General features: G+C 34.7%; 1 protein-coding gene and 1 long non-coding RNA gene across 4 annotated transcripts in view; one reads left to right on the top strand and one right to left on the bottom strand.

Annotated features, from left to right (window-relative positions):
• The window catches only part of pebp4 (phosphatidylethanolamine binding protein 4), a 118,051-nt gene that overhangs the window by 22,951 nt on the left and 81,428 nt on the right, over positions 1-13,672 (top strand). The window lies entirely within an intron of this gene.
• Positions 9,533-13,672, bottom strand: part of LOC107710845 (uncharacterized) — a 5,724-nt gene continuing 1,584 nt past the window's right edge. The window contains exons 2-3 of the long non-coding RNA XR_001636640.1: positions 12,810-12,812; positions 9,533-9,625 (exon numbers count right to left, since the gene is read on the bottom strand). This is a non-coding gene — a long non-coding RNA (uncharacterized LOC107710845). The remainder of the gene's footprint in view (positions 9,626-12,809; positions 12,813-13,672) is intronic.

Below are 13,672 nucleotides of genomic sequence, written 5' to 3'. Positions count from 1 at the left end.
GGAGGGAACAGTTAATGAAAAAGTCTGTGAAAGTGATTTTGTGCCTCTTTGAGATGACACAATAATACGCCGTTCACTTGCAGAACGCAAGCTTCTAGAAGTAGTACTTTACATTAAAGTAATAAAATATTTTCTTTACAGCTGGAAAACAGCTGGAGTATTTACATAAAAATATTTAATTTGTAATATGAAAAGTATTTTTTGCAGGTATCATTAATTATTAGATACGCCGCTTGACATTTTACTACCAAATCCAATCTTTCCTCGTCATAAAAAGATCAAATTATCTGATATGTCGCACCACATGACTTTGATTGGCCACACTGACACTGTTTTTTAAATTATTAAATGAATTAAGCAGCATATATTTTTTTAGGAATACAATAAAAATATTATATTAAATCACTAATTTAATACAATTTCTATCTGATCATTAAGGGTTTTATAAGTATGATTAATTATTAGATGCACTACTTGATATTTAACAACCAAAAACAATCTTTCCTCATCATAAAAAGATCAAATGATCCTGTATGTCGCACCACATGACTTTGATTGGCTGCACTGACAGTTTTTCAATTATTACTAAGCAGCATAACCTATAAACTTATTTATTTCTATCTGATGATTAAGGTTTTCTTTCAAGAATTTGATCCTTTTAATGAGGCTTTTTTATTCATTATCATTGTATCACCCTGACAGTTTTGACTTTATGCGCTCCAAAATATATTAAAAATTAAAATCAGAAGTTAAAACATGTTCATCATAGAAACGAGGTATTCAATATGAATTGAGGAAATAAAAGGAAATATAATTAAAGCATTATGCTGAACTATACTTTGGCATATTTTAATAAAAATTTGTTTAATATGTAATAAATGTAATATTTTAATAAAATGTGATCGTGGAGCACAAAAGCAGTCTTAAGTCGCTGGGGTATATTTGTAGCAATAGCCAAAAATACATTGTACGGGTCAAAATTATAGATTTTTCTTTTATGCCAAAAATCATTAGGATATTAAGTAAAGATCATGTTCCATGATTATGACTGGTTTTGTGGTCCAGGGTCACAAATTATTATTAAGCCAAACTATAACTTTATTGCTTCCTATTTCCTTCTATTCAAGGGACTGAATTGCATTTTAATGTTATAATAAATATATAATTAATACAATATAATAATATTCAATACTTCTGTTATCTACTGTAGCTATGTGTTTCAAAAAGTATGGTTAAATCAAGTGTGTCCACTCTAAAACACACAACATTTGTCCATCTGTAGATTTATAATATGTAGTGTTTAGTGTGTAAACATTTTTAGTTGACTTTTAAAAATATTTGGCTCCATTTTTTTTTTTGTTGTGGCAATAATAATTGTGCCTGTCTTTGTTGGCGAACACATGAACGTCTATTAACACAAATATTAACATAAGTTTGTTTCAGACTAGCATTATCTCTTTTGGCAGATGAGAACGATGAAAGACTCGGGTCAACTTAAGGCTTTCAAGCTAAGGCTTCCTTAGCCAGACCATTTTCATCTGTCATGTTGCACTGGCAAACCAAATCAGAAATCTCAGGCTCGGCCCTTGCCAGTGGGAGAGCCATTTTGGTGGGTGTCCACGAATGGCGTCAATGTCATCATCCCACACAGAGGAGTGCAAAGAGGACATGACTATTGAGCGGCAGTAAAATTTCCCTTTTATGACAGTCATTCTCACACGCAGCCAACATTAGTAGCCATAATTAATCCTGATAGGGAAGAAATTCATGGAAGGAATGTGTTCTGTGGTGATACATGCAGTGCCTGTGAACGCTTGTGTTAGCGTTAGCAGCGCTGATGGGCTAACAGGAGAGGTGTCAGAATCCGTTTGAGAAGCTTTCTGTGTTTCTGAGGACAGCCCGGCAATCTGGTACTTAAGATTCAAACCGTTTCAATGAGCTCATGAAAATGCAGTGTATTAGCCCTCTTATAGTGTTGTTAGGTGTATAAAATGATCATGATGTTTTGGGTGAAGGTTGTGTGAAGTGTCTTTACTATTTAGGTGTATGATTTTTTACTTACTCTTTAGAGATAAATGAGTTCATCGAACTAAGAACTGAGGCTGTAACTTTCAGAAAATCAAAACTTCGTCCAAGTCTGAAGGTTTATTTAAATTTGGAAAATGGATCCAGCAAAAACCCAAATTCGTAAACTCGTGATTGCTGTCCTGGAACCGATCGTGTGAGGTAACAAGGAGGGTGTGGGATCAGTGTTATTCCTAAACTCCAGAGGGATTGTCTGTCAAACCTTGTGCTGTTCTGGATGTGTGTAGCACCTGCCGCTCTGCAGATCCTTCTGAAGGATCCCAGCGTGGATGAAGTTTAGTTTTAACAATGTCTCTGCTCATTTCAAAATGATATTAACAATTTGGGATGCACCTTTGTTGTTTGAGATTGTAATGCAGGCTTTTTGAAGATGGGGATTAAATGATGGGGAAGCACAAACTGTTGAGTCTTAAGCCTGTGTTATACTTTCCGCGCGTACAATCTGGACGCGGACATCGCGGACGCGGACTACTTGCAATTATACTACCGAAACTGTCCGCTCCGCGGACGTGTTCCATACATGCGTAGTAGATCGGCTTGAACAATAAACAAACATGTGAACAAAGAATTGCCCAGAGTTATTGCACATCTGGCTGTCTTTATATTGTTTTATCGACGGATTGTACAGGTTCGAGTAGCAACGGGCTTCTTCACACAGCCTGCGCATGCGCAGTAGCCAACTGATCACAAAAAATGGGAGGCACGTGGATGTCCGCTCAGAGCCTCCGCGCACACTCTCCGATGACGATTTTTACGTCACGCGCACCATAGCGGACACTAGCGGACTAGCGCACGCGGAAAGTATAACACAGGCTTTAGGAGACGAGAGAGGGTGGAACGTGGTCAGAGATTAAATTATGAAAAAAAATAACTTTTCATTTGACCTCAGAATTTTTTTTTTACATTTTATTTCATTATTTATTTTATTTCATTTCATTTCATTTCATTTTTTATTTCATTATTTCATTTCATTTCATTTTTTATTATTTTATTTAATTTTATATTTTATTTTATTTATTATTTATTTCTTTATTCCATTCCATTTCATTATTTTATTTTATTTTGTTTTGTTTCGTTTCGTTTCATTTCATTTCATTTCTTCATTTCTTCATTTCATAATTATTTGATTTGATTTGATTTGAAGAGAAAAGGAGAGAAGGGTTAATGTGAAATTGAGGAGAATGGCCTCAGGAATGTCCCATGCCAGATTTAGTGTTAGATTAATATTATCTGTAAACTATTATAGTTTTTTTCATTAATATTTTGAATTAGTTTAATTTTTATATTTTCAGTTTTTAATTTTATTTACATTTTAATTTTAGTTAGAATTTAAGTACTTTTGTTTACGTAACTTTTGTCATTTTGTTATTTTTTGGGTTTTTAATATTTCTGTTTAATATGATTTATTTTCAGGGTTGTTTTCAGTTTTATTTAAAAAATATATATATATAAATTTGGCCTCAGTAAAAATACATTTTATTTTATTTTGTTTTATTATTTTTTTTATTTTATGGTTTTGGTACATTATAAGACATAAACTTTAATTTCAGCAACATTGTGGCCACAACTTTTAACATTTCTAAGCATTTAGGTTTAAATTTTTCATTTAATATTTTTATTTTATTTTAATTAACTGATGTTTAAGTTTATATTAACAGTATATTAACTTAAGCACTGTGCATTATTTTTCAGAGTGCAAATGTTATGAAAAAAAAAAAAATATATATATATATATGTGTGTGTGTTTATAGTCTTATTTCAATTATTTCAGTTTTATTTCAGTTAATGAAAGTTTTACATTTAATTTAGTTTAAGAATAACAACACTGGCCGGATGCACAAAAAACAATAGGCCACCGCAGCAACATCTTCATCCAGAGGTTAACTCCTTTTGCTTTTCTTGGTAATCTAGTGAATTTTCCAGCTGCATGTTTTTCTTGATGAAGATGAGAGAGCTGTTAATCTAATTGCTTATGAAGAAAGTTAGATTAATGAGGACCGTTCACTGCTTTGAGACGACTGTAGCGCTAGTTTAATTTCCGACGTAATGCAAAGTGACAGCAATTATGTGTATCTGTAGTATAATTACAGATCTTACGGAAAACTAAGAAGTGAAACGCTTAATTGTTTTCTTTAGCAAGGAAGCAGAAACGCACGCAACACATATGGACTCATTGTACTTTTGCATGTATTTGAGCTGCAGAAATATGTTTCTGCCTCCGAGCCAAAAGACTGTGAGCTGACCAGATTGGAAAGGTGTGTTACGCTGAAGCGAAACACATCTCACTATTAATTATCCGTCTAGAAGTTCTGCACTTACAATGTAAATGCGCGTCTTACTGTATCCCACCCATTAGCACAAACAAAAAAAGAGTTGCCTTGGAAACCACATATAGCTGCCTGAAGTCAAACTAAAATCCCATTTCCAATATGCGTTTATATTTAGAATATTCTCTCAAAGGGAGCTGCGTATCAGATGCCTTTTAGAGACCTCGCTTAATTGTCTTCAGGCGTTTTTCGCTTTGAAATCGTAGCGTTCTTTGTAATGTACAACTTTGGGAGAGTGGCAGAGAAATGGGCAGCCTCTTGAATGCAGTGCTGTGTGTGAGCGAGTGTTTCTGATGGTTTGTGCTCGCATGTCAGTCGGAGAGTGTGTGTTTCCATGTGTGTTTGGGTGTAAGCGTATGCGTGATTGGTGTCTATGATTGTGTGAGTGTTTCTCTGCAGATTCTTGGCAGTGTGAGTGTGCTGAATGTTTGGCAGTGTTCAGGATTAGCATGATTATCGAGTAGTCTCTGTTCTCTTACATATATTATCTGCCTGTGCCGATCACTCAGCTTACCCAACCAGCCGTGTCTCCATTAGGCAGAAAAAACAGTCCATCTGTGCCATTTGCTTTTTTGTTGCACACTTTTATAATGCCAGATTTATTGCGACATGCTATTCATTATAGTTTTTTTATTTATTTTTTTTATTTATGTGTTTCTTTAAAAAAAATTATTTTATTCTACTTCTGTTTTTCTGGCTCAATAACCAGTGGCCAGCATGCATTTTTATGTTTGTGATATTGAGGTAATTGGTGACAATTTAATTTTAGTTTTTGCTTGAAATATAGATGTAACCTACAGTTGAGCTAATTTGCTGCATCTTTCATTCAGTTTCCCCCATCAGGGCCCTGTCATTTAATTTGTATGTCTGTGCACACTTTTATAATGCCAGATTTATTGCGACATGCTATTCATACAGTTTTATCTCAAGCAAATCTCAGCTACTTTTACATTTGCTTCGATCATAAGAAATCTTAGAAAATTGGTTTTATTTTCATGCATTCTAATATGGATTTTAAATATGGGGGAATGGCATTAGGAAATGTCCAAAGCCAAATTTACTGTTATTTTAGTTTCAGGGCCCTGTCATTTAATTTGTATGTCTGTTTCTTTTTCATTTTCTTCTTTTTTTATATGTGCTTTTAGAGCAAGACAAAATAAGACAATAAAATAAACAAAACAAAAACACTGTGCTGTAAATAATGCAAGTCGGACAATAAACAAACAAACTAAACAAAAACAAAAACACAAACAATGAAGTTAAATTTACATGTAATTATGTGAAGTGTTGGTGTAAGATTGTGTTATGTATATATGTTGTACACCTCTCTATCTTGTATGTATATAAAGTACACTATATTAGAGAGAGAGAGAGAGAGAGAGCGAGAGAGAGAATCAGTATCAGTAGATAAAGAGAGGAAATAAATAAAATAATATTGAAAATAATTCAAATAATCAGAATATAATGAAGTAAATAAATAGATTGTAAAGAAGAGGGGAGGAAGAGAAAACGAAGAGTTTCAGTACTAGAGAACTCATATCACTGAGTTCATTGAAACTGTCTTGTGCGTGCCGTTTGCATTTTTCTTGTACTTACGGTAATCTGCAGTCTTCTTTTTACTGAATTAATTCTGTAAATCTTGTAATTGTGAAGTAACCTTTGAACTGTTCAAACTGGTCGTTAACTGTTTTCAGAGCCCAAGATGAATGTTTTGGGATACTGGTGAGATTCCCCCACAGTACACTCTAAAATTCAGCCTGACCAAAATCTAATTAATGCTCTACTAGATCATACCTAATTGAAGCAAGATTAAACACGACTTATTAAAAGTTATAAAAAGATAAACTTGCTAAGCTATCCGTGCATATTGCAAATGTTCATAATGAGGTTTAGTAGATATAATTTACATTGTTAGGATAACTGTAAATGAAGTTTCTTTTTAAGTATGTGCAGAAATAGGCAAGATTTCAGATGACATACACTGATTGTGATGCACACAGTCTTTTCTGAACTTAATAAATCATAATATAAAAAAATGTTTAATTGCATGCAGAAAGAAATATATAAATGCTGTACAAGCTTTTCACAAAACTAGCTTTAGTTTTCGAACTATTCTGCAATGACTTCTGATCAGCTGGTGTTTTGGTGATTATTCATTCATTCATTCATTCATTCATCTCAAAGTACTTCTCAAATGAACATTATAAATTAACATTTCACAACCAGAAAATAAGATAATAATTTTATAATTTTAAACATACACATTTATTTATTTATTTATTTACTTACATATTCATTCATTCATTCATTTGAAAAAAAAAAGAAAAATCTTTGGCCACGTTCACACTGCAAGCAATAGTGTTCAATTCCGATTCATTGCTCAGATCTGGGGTTATTTTTTTTTATTATTTATGGCTGTTCACATTGACTATTATTAATGTGGCCAATATCAGATTCCAGTGTGAACTGGTCATGGTTCTGAATAGGGCTGGACAATAATTCAATATCAATATGTATCGTGATATAATTTTTTTCAATAACGGTGATATGATTTTTAAACACATTTCCGATATTTCGATATACATTACCAGTGTTTCCCATACATTGATTTATTTGTGGCGTTTGACTTCGTTGAATAAACATGAGCACTGCACGTTTCAAAATCAAAACAGGTCGCGGGTGTTTTATATGAATGTATCTCTGAAGGGAATTGACTGTCTTCTGAAAAGTTTTGATGGCGTTTTCATTTGATCTGATAAAGAAGCATTCATGAGCGGAGCTGCTTTGATTACAGCCATTACTGGAGATTTTGAATGGTTTTTTTTAATTATTATTTTTTAAGAATTCTCTTCTGCTCACCAAGGCTGCATTTATTTGATCCAAAGTACAGCAAAAACAGTAAAATTTTGAAATATTTTTGCTATTTAAAATAACTGCTTTCTATTTGAATATATTTTACAATAATTTATTAAGCTATATTTTCAGCATCATTACTCCAGTCTTCAGTGTCACATGATCCTTCAGAAATCATTCTAATATGCTGATTTGCTGATTATTAATATTTAAAACAGTTGAGTACATTTTTTTTTCAGGATTCTTTGATGAATAGAAAGATCCAAAGATCAGCATTTATCTGAAATAAAAAGCTATTCTGCACTATTCCGTTCAAAAGCTTGGAGTCAGTATGATTTCTTTTTTTTCTTTCTTTTTTTGTAAAAAATGATAGAAATTAATACTTTTATTTAGCAAGGATGCTTTAAATTGATCAAAAGTGATGATAAAGACATTTATAATGTTACAAAAGATTTCTATTGCAGATAAATGCTGTTCTTCTGAACTTTCTATTCATCAAAGAAACCTGAAAAAAATCTACTCAGCTGTTTTCAACATAATAATAAATGTTTCTTGAGCAGCAAATCAGAATATTATAATTATTTCTGAAGGATCATGTGACACTGAAGACTGGAGTAATGATGCTAAAAATATAGCTTTGAAATCACAGGAATAAATTGCATTTTAAAATATTTTCAAATAGAAAACAATTTTAAATAGTAAAAATATTTCTAAATGTTACTGTTTTTGCTGTATTTTGGATCAAATAAATGCATGCTTGGTGAGCAGAAGAGAATTCTTTATAAACATTAAAAATCTTACTGTTCAAAAACTTTTGACTGGTAGGTTATGTTAGCCTATAGTTTGAAGTTAAATATATTAATACTAATTAGGTGAGTCTGAGACGATTATTTGACAGTGATTTCGCATTTCTTGTTTGTATAAAGGCTAAATACAAATAAAAGGTGAAAATTAATTTATTTGTGCTGTTTTTTTTTCTAAAATATTATATGGTTTTATATGAGGTGTCATAGACTTGGCAAATAAATTTTTCATAAGTTTGTATGCACAGGCGTTCTTGGCAGTTTTGACGAGGCTTTTTTTAATAGTATTTATATTGATATCGGAATTATATCGTATCGACCGAAATTAAGAAATATATCGTGATATAAATTTTGTCCATATCATCCAGCCCTATCCACATGTGCAGAAGAACGATAACAAGATGGCATAAAGCACGCTGTCATACGAAAATAAGCACGGAGGCCATAGAAATGTTTAAACATTAATTTATAAGCTGCTGTGGCGCGAAAGCCAGAAAATTAATGAGCAGGCAATTAGGAGGACGAAGATGAGGAGACATATTTAAGGTATGGGCCCCTAAGTGCTTTCGGTTTCAGTTCGTTTGACAGATACTGTGCCAAAGCATAATGGCCCAAAACACAACTTGAAAGACCTTTTATGTTAGAATAGGAAGTTTAAATATATTTTAAAGGGGTGGTTGATTGCGATTTCACTTTTTTAACGTTAGTTAGTGTGTAATGTTGCTGTTTGAGCATAAACAATATCTGCAAAGTAAGAAGTTAAAAGTTCAATACAAACGGAGATATAGTCTTTTAAAATGATGGCAGTTTAATGCCTACAAAAATGACGCGTAGGGACTAAAACGAGTTACTTCCCAGGTTTGTGACATCACAAACCCAGATAAGCCCCGCCCCCAGGAACACGCAACAAAGGGGGCGAGGCCATGCTGCGCTGCTATTTCTGAGGGAGGGGCTTCATAAAAACAGGAAATCATCAGAGCGTTCATAGGAGAAGAGACAGAGTGGTGTGGAATAAAGGTAAATTATGTGAAAAATTATGTTTTTTTGTTTTTTTTAAACGAAGCATTAACACGTTAGACTGCACCCTATAAACACAATCAAGCCTAGAAAAAAAACCAGTCAACCACACTTTTTGCCTGGAAGACCTATCTTTTCATATCATCATGTGACCATGATAATATCGAGACAGTTTTGCTATCGCAATATCACGATATTGATAATATTGTTACATCCCTACAGATTACTTTTTTTCGAGTAACTAGTAAAGTAACACATTACTTTTAAATTTACATTGAAATATCTGAGTTACTTTTTCAAATATCAACTAAGTACTTTGTTTTTATTTTCACATAGCTATGAGAAGCGTTAAACATGGACACGCGTGTGGTTGCCTTACTGTACTAAAGCTTTAAACAGGATCTTTTCCCATTTATTCACCGACCTGTCCCTGTGTTAAGAGAAAATGGGAGTGAGGTGCAGAGGCACTTCCTTCTGCCTGAGGCTTATTAATTTAACTTTTGGTGTGAACGGGTCTTTACAGTTGCCAGAAATATAAGGCTACGTTCACACTGTCAGTTTTTGGGATTGACAACCGCATTTTCTTTACAGGTGTGAGTCTCGAAATGTCCCTTTCACACAGCAGCTTACAGTTGTGTTTAGAATACTGTCTGTATGAACGTGCAACGGAAGTCAAGCCCGTATTCCTTACCAGTAACCATAGCGACAGTGACCAAAGTAAAATCAAAGATGGCGACGTGCATAAAACTGAAAGTCTTATCACTTTCTGACACGACAAGAGTCCAATCGAGCCGCGAGTTCTTTCGTCAAATATTCATTAACCAACAGCAGCTGACCGGAGCGGCTCCGGTGGAAAACTGACGGGCTCTAAAACGTTCAGATGACACGCAGCTCATTTCTCCGTCACTGTAAGTTACCGAAAACACACGTGAAAACACGTAGACACGGGTTTGTGCGCCAGAGCGGCTCTCTCTCGCACTGTATGACGTGACAGACAACTAGTTGTCCAGTCCTGTTCCGTTCACACAGCGCGTGTGTTCCGAGAATGCGGTAACGGTTGTGAGTCCTGAAAATGTACGGGTGTGACAGAATGTCACGCCCGTAAATAACCGAACTGTGTGTGAACGTAACCGTATTATGGACTCAAAAACAGGACTGACAACCGTATTCTGCTGCTGTGTGAACGTGGCCTAACATTTAGGTTTTGTTGTTTATAAAAAAAAATAAAAATAATGATCCAACCCGAGCCTAGGTGACAAAAAGTAGGCTAATGCAAAATTAATGTAACGCATTACTTTCTAAGTAATTACAGTAACACAATTAGTTACTTTTTATGGAGTAACGCATAACTTTCCCCAACACTGATGACAATCATATGTTCTTAAGTGTCCAATGCTTTTTAGGTTACTGTACAGTGATCTGTGCAGTGTAAATACTTAATACATCTTGCATTCATCATTTAAAGCTGCAAAGTGGTTGTAATAAAATTATAAACAACAGTTTCTTTTTTTCCCACTGATTAAAAACAAACAAATAAAATGTCCACTTGACACGGTTCGGTTTTTCTTTTGTAGATGCGACCTCTCTGGTTTAATAACACTAGTGTTGGATCAGCAATAGTGTAAACAAGCTCGTGCGGATTTTGTACAGAGGCCACATTCGAGCTCTCAGGCCTCTGCCAAGCACTGGAACTATGATCAGATCACATGGGCACACGGAGACAGTCAACATAAAGGTGTTAATGCACTTTTTAAACAAAAGAACAATATTTCACATTGCTCTGTGATTTTTATCGCTCTTGAATCTGTTATTTCGTTTTCTTATCATAGTCCAGATGGTGTCTTCTCTACTGGATCCGTTTGAGAACTGTGTGTTAATAATAAATTGGCTTTGAATTTCTTGAAGTATCTCAGTTTTGTGTTCTTAACAACAATATCCACTATTCATTTTTCCCCCTCAGAAAGTGTATGCATGTGTGTGATGGTGTGTGGGCTACAGAATGGGATAAATATAGTTGTCGTAGGGCTGGAGGGTGAGGTTAGCCCTTGGGAGAGAGGCAGAGAATCTTAAATAAAGCAGTCTGAGTGAGGAAAAGACAAAGAGAGAGTTTGCATATGTGATGCATGCATGAATGTCTTCGAGGCTCGAGGTGAGTTTCACCATGTGTTTTGTAAGAACTAAATATGCTGCATGTACTTGTGCCGCTAAATGCCCATAATAAAGAGATTTCTCAGCTCATTGGATGTAAAAAATGATGTTCAAAATATTGATAGAATGTTGAAATTTAACAAGACAGAATAAGACATAATATATATGCATTACCGGTCACAAATTTGCAATAAATATATGTTTTTATTGCTCACCAAGGCTGCATTTAATTGATGAAAGTTACAGTAAAAACAGTAATATTTTTGAAATATTATTACAATAGCTGTTATATATTTTAATACATGTTAATTTGTTATTTGTTGTAAATGTTAATTATTACATTACATTAGTTTATTTGTTGCAGAGATTAATTTTCAGCATCATTCAGTGTCACGTGATCCTTCAGAAACCGAAATAATATATTCTGAGTTGTTTTTCTGTTTATTATGTTTGTGGAAACCGTGACACACTGCTAAAAAAAAAAAAAAAAGTAAATAAATAAAAATAATTTTATGTAACAAGCATACATTGAATTGATCAAAAATGACAGTAAAGACATTAATATTGTTAGAAATATTTCAAATGCATTTCAAATAAACCCTGTTCTTTTGAAGTCAATCCTGTTTCTTTCCAGTCATCAAAAAAGATGTATTCATATATACAGTGGGTACGGAAAGTATTCAGACCCCCTTAAATTTTTCACTCTTTGTTATATTGCAGCCATTTGCTAAAATCATTTAAGTTAATTTTTTTTTCCTCATTAATGTACACACAGCACCCCATATTGACAGAAAAACACAGAATTGTTGACATCTTTGCAGATTTATTAAAAAAGAAAAACTGAAAAATGCTCAGTATTTAGTAGAAGCACCCTTTTGATCTAATACAGCCATGAGTCTTTTTGGGAAAAATGCAACAAGTTTTTCACACCTGGAATTGGGGATCCTCTGCCATTCCTCCTTGCAGATCCTCTCCAGTTCTATCAGGTTGGATGGTAAACGTTGGTGGACAGCCATTTTTAGGTCTCTCCAGAGATGCTCAACTGGGTTTAAGTCAGGGCTCTGGCTGGGCCATTCAAGAACAGTCACAGAGTTGTTGTGAAGCCACTCCTTCGTTATTTTAGCTGTGTGCTTAGGGTCATTGTCTTGTTGAAAGGTAAACCTTCGGCCCAGTCTGAGGTCCTGAGCACTCTGGAGAAGGTTTTCGTCCAGGATATCCCTGTACTTGGCCACATTCATCTTTCCCTCGATCGCAACCAGTCGTCCTGTCCCTGCAGCTGAAAAACACCCCCACAGCATGATGCTGCCACCACCATGCTTCACTGTTGGGACAGGTGATGAGCAGTGCCTGGTTTTCTCCACACACACCGCTTAGAATTAAGGCCAAAAAGTTCTATCTTGGTCTCATCAGACCAGAGAATCTTATTTCTCACCATCTTGGAGTCCTTCAGGTGTTTTTTTAGCAAACTCCATGCGGGCTTTCATGTGTCTTGAACTGAGGAGAGGCTTCCGTCGGGCCACTCTGCCATAAAGCCCCAACTGGTGGAGGGCTGCAGTGATGGTTGACTTTCTACAACTTTCTCCCATCTCCCGACTGCATCTCTGGAGCTCAGCCACAGTGATCTTTGGGTTCTTCTTTACCTCTCTCACCAAGGCTCTTCTCCCCCGATAGCTCAGTTTGGCCAGACGGCCAGCTCTAGGAAGGGTTCTGGTCATCCCAAACGTCTTCCATTTAAGGATTATGGAGGCCACTGTGCTCTTAGGAACCTTAAGTGCAGCAGAAATTTTTCTGTAACCTTGGCCAGATCTGTGCCTTGCCACAATTCTGTCTCTGAGCTCTTCAGGCAGTTCCTTTGACCTCATGATTCTCATTTGCTCTGACATGCACTGTGAGCTGTAAGGTCTTATATAGACAGGTGTGTGGCTTTCCTAATCAAGTCCAATCAGTATAATCAAACACAGCTGGACTCAAATGAAGGTGTAGAACCATCTCAAGGATGATCAGAAGAAATGGACAGCACCTGAGTTAAATATATGAGTGTCACAGCAAAGGGTCTGAATACTTAGGACCATGTGATATTTCAGTTTTTCTTTTTTAATAAATCTGCAAAAATGTCAACAAATCTGTGTTTTTCTGTCAATATGGGGTGCTATGTGTACATTAATGAGGAAAAAAAATTAACAAATGATTTTAGCAAATGGCTGCAATATAACAAAAGAGTGAAAAATTTAAGGGGGTCTGAATACTTTCCGTACCCACTGTAAATAACTTGCCCTAAGGGCAAGTTATTTGTTTTTCAATTTTTTATTTATTATTTATTTATTTTTGCCCTACGGGCAAGTTATTTATTTTTCATTGGCTCAAGTTAAAAAAATATAGATGTGAATCATTACCAAAAAAATTTTTTAATTGGATGAATGAAACATTTTTTTCAGTGTA

Source organism: Sinocyclocheilus rhinocerous, unplaced genomic scaffold, assembly GCF_001515625.1.
Source record: "Sinocyclocheilus rhinocerous isolate Xijiao unplaced genomic scaffold, SAMN03320098_v1.1 scaffold1198, whole genome shotgun sequence".
Classification (NCBI taxonomy): Eukaryota; Metazoa; Chordata; class Actinopteri; order Cypriniformes; family Cyprinidae; genus Sinocyclocheilus; species Sinocyclocheilus rhinocerous.
The sequence above is the reverse complement of the archived record's forward strand: the minus strand, read 5'-3'. Positions and strand labels throughout refer to the sequence as shown.